Source organism: Terrapene carolina, unplaced genomic scaffold (genome assembly GCF_002925995.2).
Source record: "Terrapene carolina triunguis isolate 2854851 unplaced genomic scaffold, T_m_triunguis-2.0 Scaffold84, whole genome shotgun sequence".
NCBI lineage: Eukaryota > Metazoa > Chordata > Testudines > Emydidae > Terrapene > Terrapene triunguis.
In genome coordinates, this window is record NW_020664435.1 from 7,309,329 (window position 1) to 7,318,784 (window position 9,456).

Sequence of the window (9,456 nt, forward strand, 5' to 3'; positions counted from 1 at the left end):
CCCAGAAAACCGATTGCCTGCCGCCGGACCCTCCGGTAAGTGTAGACAAGCCCTTAGTTTACAACTTAGTCTGCTGTACCCATGCCAAGAGGTCTGCTTTTGAAACTGAAAAACAAGTTTGATTTCAGAAAACAATTGCAAATATTTAACATGAAATACTGAAAATGAAAGGCATGCAGGCTATAAACTCCTCAGGGCACCTTTGTGTTTTTACAACATGTAGCACAACAGGCCATAGGGTAATACAAATATGAAATAACAATGTGTTTCCGATCATTTTCTAGTACTACACTTAGTAAATTGCTATTTCTAATGTTCTGTGGAAAAGACAAGGACGCTGTATAAACTGACATAAGTATCAGAGGCTTGAGGCCCACACACAGACACTGTTTTTCCATAAAGTTAGGCCTGGTCTACACTGGGAATTTGTCCCAGTTTCAGCCAGTGGTAGCCAGCCACCAGGGAAGCTGCACTGGTGCAAACCTTTGGTGTAGCTAAGGTAAACTGCACCAGCACAAATTGCAGATTACTTTGTTTATACTATAGGTATACATTAGTGGCAGGCCTCTGTGGCTGGAATTGGGGAAATCCTCAATGTAGAAATGGCCTAATAATCTAGATTAAAAAAACTTCTAGGTATGGTTCTTATGATATATCATGCCAATAACACGTTCTCTTCTTTCTCTATGATCATCTTCCTTGCCCATCCCTCTGACCACATCACCCCAACTGAGTCTCTCAACTGGCTTCCCTTGCTTCACTCCATAAGGTGAAGGTTGTTGCTCTCACCTGCAGGAGCCTTCAGAACTAAGCCTCTCCATCTTTGCCAGCTATTGATTCTTTCTTAGTCACTCTCCACTTCTTCTGCTCTACCAACAATGCCAGCTTTGTCCGTCTATTTGTTGGCTGATCACACAAACATCTCCTTTGTAGTCTTCCACATTGTTCCTTCTGCATGGAACATCTCTTTGAACTGATGATCCATAAGGTTAAATCTGTCTCCATGATGCCTGTCACAGTAGAGGGCAACTGCACCTGTATTCCCGCTCTGTGGTCCCAGCAAGGAGACCCATACTGGGCTCCAGGCTCCTCAGTCATCACTTCTCTTGGGTGGAGAGCCGTGTCTTTCCCTCCCCTTTGCTGTATTTCCCTGCAGCACAGCTCCCTGCCTACACTGTGACCTTCCCAGCGAAGTCCAGCTTCCTAAGTCAACCTGTTTTACTTTTCTCCTCAGAGATGGTACACGGTGTAATTGCCACAGTTAAGATACCACACAGCTCTTTTAAGCAAGTGTAACGCCAACAGACCCTGATCATCGGTGGGCAGGATCAAACCTGGGACCTCAGGAGTTTAGTGCATGAGCCTCTACTTCATGAGCTAAAAGCCAACTGGCTGTTAGCTAAGGCTGTAGAGTAGACTCATTTATCTCTCTCTCTAAGTGGTCTCGGTAACACTAGATGGGACAGAACACCACACCCAGAAGGTGTGTGGGTTACACAAGCATATTTACTCTTAAAATACAAGCATTACAGAGAAAACATATTAAAAACAATAAAAGAACCTATACTTGTGCTAATAAGCTTACAAAAGATCACCTCCTGTCTCCAACAAGAGCTCTGACTGATTAACAGTCCTTCAAATCCCACCCAGGGGTTTTCCATTGGTTACCAGTTCATCACACCTTTTGCTTAGAGCAAGAATCCTCATGAGTAAGGGCCCGTCTATACTTAAAACACTACAGCAGCACAGCTGTGCCACTGTAGCACTTCAGCGTTGTTACTACTTACGCTGATGGGACGGGTTCTCCCATCACCATAGGTCAGTGGTGTGCAAATTTTTCAGTTGCGCCCTCCCTTACCATTAATAGAATCTGTCTGTGCCCCCCCCTCCATTTTGCACAATCAAGGCTTCCTCAGCAGAGGAGCTTGGGCTGAAGGCGGAGCTGGGGGCGGACTGGGGATGGGGGAGTAGCTGGTGCTAAAGGTGGAGCTGGTCTTGGGGCGGAGAGGGAATAAGGGCAGAGCTGGTCTGAGGCCAGAGCCGGGGGTGGAGCGGAGCTGGAGGCGGAGCTGCACCTGGAAGCGGAGCAGGACTGGGGGCAGATCTGGCCTGGAGGCGGAGCAGGGCCTGGAAATAGAGCAGGGCTGGGAGCAGAATGGGGTTGGGGGTGGAGCTGGTCTGGGGGTGGAGTGGGACTGGAAGTATGGCCTGGGCCCTGCTGCAGCCCCTCCCCAAATGTTCCTCCATGCCCCCCGGGGGGTGTCCCCCAGTTTGGGGACCACTGCTTTAGAACATCTGGAGCTGAGCTCCGCACACTCCTCCTTACCCACACTCTTCCTTACTCTTATTACCCCAAAACCTTTTGGTGTAAGCTTGTAGGAAATGATAGCTCAAAAGATACATGGGGTTGGCTGGCACTTATTTGTATATTAATAATTGTTATTCAAAACATTGTAAATATAGGTTTATAAAAATTGTATATATTTTATTGTATCCCTTTCCCCTACCCTTTCTGTAATACTTACCTTGTTCTTTGGGGCATGGATTATATCTTCATCTGTGTTTGCAGAGTCCCTAGCACAATGAAGCCTCTGGGTGCTACTTCAATATTTTATAATAAATAATAATGTCAGTTACTGAGTTGATGAAATTTTCAGCACTCACATCTTTGCTAGACAACTATTTACTCCAGTAAGTTGCTTATTAGCTAGACACTTTTGGCATGAGTGGCAGTCTCTTTTCCAGTGGCTCGGCACTAGAATAGTAGGGAATGTTGCAAGTCAGCACTGAAGTGCATTAGCAATGATCAGTAAGGAAGCTTGCACGATGCCAGCCTGCACTATTTCTGACTCAAGTCAGTTATTAGTCTCTCATTTTCATGAACATTTAATATATATTTTGTGCCTAAAACATTCTTCAGAGTCCATTTGCTGAGTTTGTAGTAATTTTATACCCTACATGACTGAGTCTGTTTGTTTAAAATATTGAATTTTAGCAGGGTTTTTTAAATAAGTAGAAGTCCTATAGTTTTGTTTAATGGTATAATGCAGATAGAGTGCATAAAAAGTTTTCAGGTAGCTCTTTAATTCAAAGAAAAAAGAACCTGACAGCACTGTTTTAAAAACAGAACACAAAAGATTACATGGTCTGTGCAAATAATTACATATATCTAAAATAATTGGTCAAATTTAGGGCCTAACACAATGACAGTTCTACCTCTTCAGCTATTTTCTAGATGTAAGCAGAAAAAAGTAAAATGTTCATGATCTTGACATTTGCTAAGCTCTAAACCCAATATGATCTTTTTTTGGGGGGGGGGTGGGGGGGGAGTCCTGTAAGACAATAGTTTGAAGATAAAGGGATACATGTTTTTTCAATTAGATTTTTAAACCAGGATTACTGTGATGATTCCTGAGTAGATTCCAGTTGACTTTCAGATCCCAAGTGAGTTTGCAGGGGTAGAAGTTAGTAGATCCAACTTTTTACTTGTAAATTGAGCACATTTGATGCAGAAATCATCACAATAAACACAGAACCCCATGAAGCCACTTGTATAGTCATTTTCAGAATAGAATTGCACTATTCTAAAGGTTTAAATGAAAACTGTAATGTTATTTTAATCCTTATACGGCTTCTGAACAGTGCTTGGGTCTCAGCTGGCATCTTATTAGAATGTCTAATCAAATTAATTGTATCCATCAGTAAGAGTAATATAAATGTTTATCTTATTTATGGTTTTCTAATGCATGCATCACTATGGTAGCTAGGCACTACTTTGTCCTTATTTTTGGTCCTGTGTTTTAAAAGTGTCACCAGGCTGACAATGGAAGTAAGGTGCTATCATCTTCCATGTCAATTAAACCCTGAAATTCGTGAAGTGGGTGAGTGTGTGGTTATATACTGGCTACTGTGTTTATCAACACCTGCATCCAGCCAATGCCGAAATTCCACTGAGTTCTCTTTAACCGTTGTGAGAAAAATATCCAGTTTGGAAGAAAAATGGAATTCAATGTCTTTTTTTTTTTTTTTTAAATGACTCCACCTAGAAGGAACATAAGCCCAGAGGACTATTATTATGCAGTTGTAGCTTCCCCTATTCAAATATATTTGCAGGCAGAGCTCAAAGTGAGTAGAAATAGGCCAGAGCACTGTTCTGGCATTTCTCGAATAGCCCCAGTGCCTTCTGAATAATTTAAGCTTTCATTTAAAACAATTAATTTTCTAGCAGGTTCTTCCTGAGTCTACAAACAAACAGCCTGAAATATTAGAAAAAATATTAGGAATCATTAAAAAGGGGATAGAGAATAAGACGGAGAATATATTATTGCCCTTATATAAATCGATGGTACGCCCACATCTTGAATACTGCATACAGATGTGGTCTCCTCATCTCAAAAAAGATATACTGGCACTAGAAAAGGTTCAGAGAAGGGCAACTAAAATGATTAGGGGTTTGGAGAGGGTCCCATATGAGGAGAGATTAAAGAGGCTAGGACTTTTCAGCTTGGAAAAGAGGAGACTAAGGGGGGGATATGAAAGAGTTATATACAATTATGAGTGATGTGGAGAAAGTAGATAAGGAAAAGTTATTTACTTATACCCATAATACAAGAATTAGGGGTCACCAAATGAAATTAATATGCAGCAGGTTTAAAACAAATAAAAGGAAGTTTTTCTTCACACAGCGCACAGTCAACTTGTGGAACTCTTTACCTGAGGAGGTTGTGAAGGCTAGGACTAAAACAGCATTTAAAAGAGAACTGGATAAATTCATGGAGGTTAAGTCCATTAATGGCTATTAGCCAGGATGGGTAAGGAATGGTGTCCCTAGACTCTGTTTGTCAGAGGGTAGAGATGGATGGCAGGAGAGAGATCACTTGATCATTACCTGTTAGGTTCACTCCCTCTGGGGCACCTGGCTTTGGCCACTGTTGGTAGACAGGATACTGGGCTAGATGGACCTTTGGTCTGACCCAGTACGGCCGTTCTTATGTTATGTTCTTATGTAGAACAGATTCTATTAACCACAATAGGATGTTACATCTGGAGGCTAATGATGACAATTTGACTGCCACCATTCTTAATTGTTTCTCTGATCATTTTAGCAGAAACATCCAGCTGATGTGTTGGATATTGAGGAATTTAGAAAGGGAAAAGACTTACAACAGGCCTTTTTATCCATTCCGTGGACCCTACAGTACATTTTTAATGCTTTATTGGTTTAAAGTGCTCAGAGTGATGGGACTTCCATCACTTCCCTGTGGAGGTTACACCCCAGTCTAATAATTATCTCCATTAGCACGTTTTTCTCCATTTTCCAGTTTAAATGTGCCTTCTAAAAATTTCCTCCCATTACTCCTGACAATAGCCCAGGGATCTAAATGAGCCAGCGGGAAAGGGGGGGGGGGAAACTAACGGTCACCAGAGAAGTGAGGGAAGGAGGCAAAGGAGCAGCCACCAGAGAAGGAAGTAAAGTGGGAGCTGGCAGGGTTAGGGGGAAATGGGCAGAGGAGGCAACAGCTACCAAAGGGAAGGGAACACAGAACCAGAAGCCAAAAGGAAAGTGAAAGGGAATAAGCAATCACCAAAGTAGGAGGAAAGTGGGAAACAGCCACTAGGGGAAGGGAAAGGTGGTGAGGGGAAAAGTGGTGAGAAGCAGGGGTGGGGATGGGGATGGGACAGCCACCAAAGGAAAGCAGAGGTGCAGCCTCTGAGGGAAGGGACAAAAGACACAGCAGCCATCAGGGAGAGGATATGGTGAGTCAGCATGAACAGAGTTCCACAGACTTTTCTGCACTTTGACCCTGGGTGCCAAGTTACAACCCTCCTCTCTCTCTGTGGCAAGCAGTTGAGCTATATGCAGATCACAAATGACTGCTCTCATCAGCCATCTTCAAAATAAACATAATAAAAAAATTAATACCTGACTCTTCTATAGCACTTTTCATCAGTAGATTTCAAAGTGCTTTACTAAGGAAGTTGGTATCATTACCCTTATTTCACAGATGAGGAAAATGCTCACTGACTATAAACTGGTAACTACACATAATTGTGCTATAATAACTGGAACACAGAAGTTAATCAACATAGCATCTTACCCATAGGCCATTGCACACAATTATAATACCAGGATGCTTTGAACAAGGACTCTGGATTCATTTTCTGTCCTGAGAGAGAGCGATCAGGAGCTAGAGTAGATGCCCGAGGATTTCTGTAATTTTGAGGACACGTGGCATAAAGGGAGGGACCCTCAAAAAGTGCTGCCTCCTAAGCCTGGCTAGTCCGCTGCAGAAATGGGGTTAAGAGGCCGCGCCACATACTACTTTAGCAGCACGCGAACAGAGTGAGCGAATATGGTAACAGAGAGAACAGGAGCAAGGAGGTTGTCTTGAAATCTGTCAAAAAAGGGACCGGCCACACGCCTCCCCACCCCCACCCCGTTCTCAACATGCCCTCTGCCCAGCTGGGCAAACGGCAGGGGGAGCAGGTGACGACAGCGCGGTCACTGTGCCCGTCCACCTTTGTCCCGCAGCGCAGCGCAGAGTGGGGCGCGGGGCGCGTGCTAGGCATCTGCAGGAGCGGGGCAATGCCCAGGCGTCTCCTCCCCGGGGAAGAGAAAGAGAAACAGAGCCCGGCCTCGCTCCGGCTCTCTGGCTGTGCCTCTCCTCTCTCAGCCCGTGCTTAGCATTACTTCCCCCCCGCCGCCCGCGCTCCCCCCGCCCTAGTTGCAGGGTTATTTCAGGACACAGCCCGCCTCTCTCGCTCGGAAGCGCGGCTGAAGCCTGCCCGGCGTCTCCCGCGCTCAGACTGGCGTTTATCAGGTGAGAGCTCCCCCTCCGCGCTTCCTTAGGGGCTGCCCTTTCTCCGCAAGTCAATCGCCCCAGAGACCGGGGGAGGCTGCGGGGGGCGGCGTGCAAAGAAGTCTTTGCAAGCCATCAATGAGCTGGGGGGCGAGGTGGACGGAGCTACCAGTCTCCACAAGTGGTTCAGAAGCCCCTTGGGAAGGGGGCGGGATGCTGCCGAGCGCTGCTCCGGGGGGTCGGTAGGACCCTTCCAGGGCTGCCTTGTTTTCTGCTCTGGGATCTCAAGGGGGAGGGATGACTCTGCCCCTGCCCAGCTGCTGCGCTAGACTCCTGCAGCTGGGGGCTTTAAGTGCAGGCTCCCCCTGTCTCTCCCAGGATTCAAAGCCGGGAGGCAGAGAAAGTGTTGTGTGCTGGGGCTCCCGAGATCTGGGAGTGCTGGGTTAGGTCAGGTCTTGCACACGCCTTGAAAACGGGGGTCGCAGGTTCAGCAGACGGCGAGTCCTATTTATTTCACTACCGTTTACACTAGCTGTAGCTGCTGCTGGCCTGGGGGATTCCTGCCCTGCCCTGCCCTCCTCAGAACTTTGCAGCAGACACAGCAAAGGTGGCCCCGCCCCAGCTGAACGTGAACTGTTGTGTTGAGACCGGCCGTGATCTTGGCACCCAGCCCTCACATTCAGGGGCTGCTTCAGTTTGTCCTTGCATGCAACGTTAGGCCCTACTCAGTTTGTACTACAGTGTCAAATATGGGGTGGAGGACGGCTTCGGATACCTGCATGTTGGATGGGGGAGAGGGGAAAGAAATGGTGGAAGGCAGGGCTAGGTGTGGCACTACAGGTGCTCCCTGATTTAGTTTGCAGGGTTTGGCTGTCTGGGGAAGGGTGCCCGCCTAAGCTTGGCATCAGTCTCTAAACAATCAATAGCAATTCAGGCTGTTTGTGCCTTCAAAGAGCGAGGAGGGAAATACCCTTCATATTCAAATACTTAATTGCAGCCCTTAGGACAAGGCTCTTGCCTGTGCCTGAGTTACTCCTCCTCCTCTCTCCCAGACTCATCCAGGTGTGCTATTGAGCTAATGCAGGCAAGCCTTCTTAATTGGCCTGCTGGTTCTTGATTGGTCACTCAGTATTTCCTCCTGGCTCTTCTAGGCCTCTGGAGGACTGTCTTGTTGGTTGCCCAGTCTAAGTGGATTTTCCTTGGACAGGAAGTGGCAGGGTACTGATACCACCAGCAGGGAGCAGAGAAAGCTTGACCAATCCTGTTACACACCTGTCCCCACAGAACAGGCCCAGGGGCCTGGTCTCTCCACTCCGCAACAAGGCCACTGTCCCAGGAAAATAAGTTTGTATTCTGGTGCTGTGAACCCGGCCGGTGTCATGCATAAAAAGCATAGAGTTGCAATGCCAAATACCACTGAGTAATGTGAAAGTTATTGTCCTTCATCAATTGCAACCATTTAAGGGGCGCACGGTCTGTTACAAGGTAGAAGGGAGCCCTTAAAAGGTAATAGTGTAATGCCCCACAGCCCATTTGTTGGCCAGACATTTTCTCAGTGGTGGACTACCTGGTCTCTTGATGCTGCAGCTTCCAGCTTAGGTATAGTATTGGATATTCCAGCCCCTTGACGTTTTGTGACAGTACTGCTCCCAGTCCAACTGTGGAAGCATCATTTTGTAATATAAACACGAATGAGAAGTCCAGACAACATAGGTCAGGCTGTTGATCGAGGCTATCCTATATCTAGGTAAATGCCTTGCTACACTCAATAGTCCACCAGACTGTTCAGGGTGTGCTGGCCTTCGTGAAATCTGTCAATGGTGCTGAAAGTGTCGCAAAATGGGGCACGAACCTTTGATAATAGCTGGCTAGACCCAGGAAAGCCTGTTTCTTAGTGATAGGAACTGGGGTCATCCTCAGGGCCTCTGTCTTAAATTGCAGGGGTTGAATCCAGCTGTCCTCTATGAAATACCCAAGATAGCAGGTTTTCTGCATCCCAAATTTACATTCTTTTGGATTAGTGGTGAGTTCCGCCTCCTGCAGTGATTGTAACGCAGAGGCTACCTGCTTCAGGAAAAGAACTTGAACATACATTCTGCTATTGAAAAACTGCAGCAAACTAAAAATATTCTGGAGGAATTCAGAAGTGATGAAGGGTTCGAAAGAACACTGGTAGAGTTTCTCGAGCTTGCTGAAGAAATAGACTTTCCGACAGTATTTGAACCAGAGACAGTTCGAATTTGGCAAAAGAAACAGCAGTTTTCGTATGAAGGACGAGACACACCCATTCAGAACCCAAAACAAAGGTTCAAAGTGAATTTCTACTTCACAGTCCTTGATACTGCTATTCACTTGGTTGATGAAAGATTTCAACAGATGCAGCAGCTAGAGTCAGTATTTGGCTTTCTATATGATACCCACAGCTTGCAAAAGAAAACAGCAAAACAGATAAGAGAATTTTGTATAAAACTGGAGTCGGAATTGACTCATGAAAATTCAAAAGACATTGATGCTACAGATTTGTGTAGTGAGTGTCAGGCTTCAAGACGACTTAAGAAACATTCCACTCCTGAAGAAGTACTGAAGTTTGTTTGTGAAAATAAACTCAGACAGTTTTCCAAACATTTTTATAGCTCTACACATTCTTTTAACTTTG

At 45.7% G+C, this 9,456-nt stretch overlaps 1 protein-coding gene across 1 annotated transcript in view; it reads left to right on the top strand.

Moving 5' to 3' along the window:
- The first annotated feature begins 6,648 nt into the window (after nucleotides 1–6,648).
- Nucleotides 6,649–9,456, top strand: part of THRB (thyroid hormone receptor beta) — a 271,485-nt gene continuing 268,677 nt past the window's right edge. The window contains exon 1 of the mRNA XM_026649372.1: nucleotides 6,649–6,821. The gene's annotated coding sequence lies outside the window, so the exon portion shown is untranslated. The remainder of the gene's footprint in view (nucleotides 6,822–9,456) is intronic.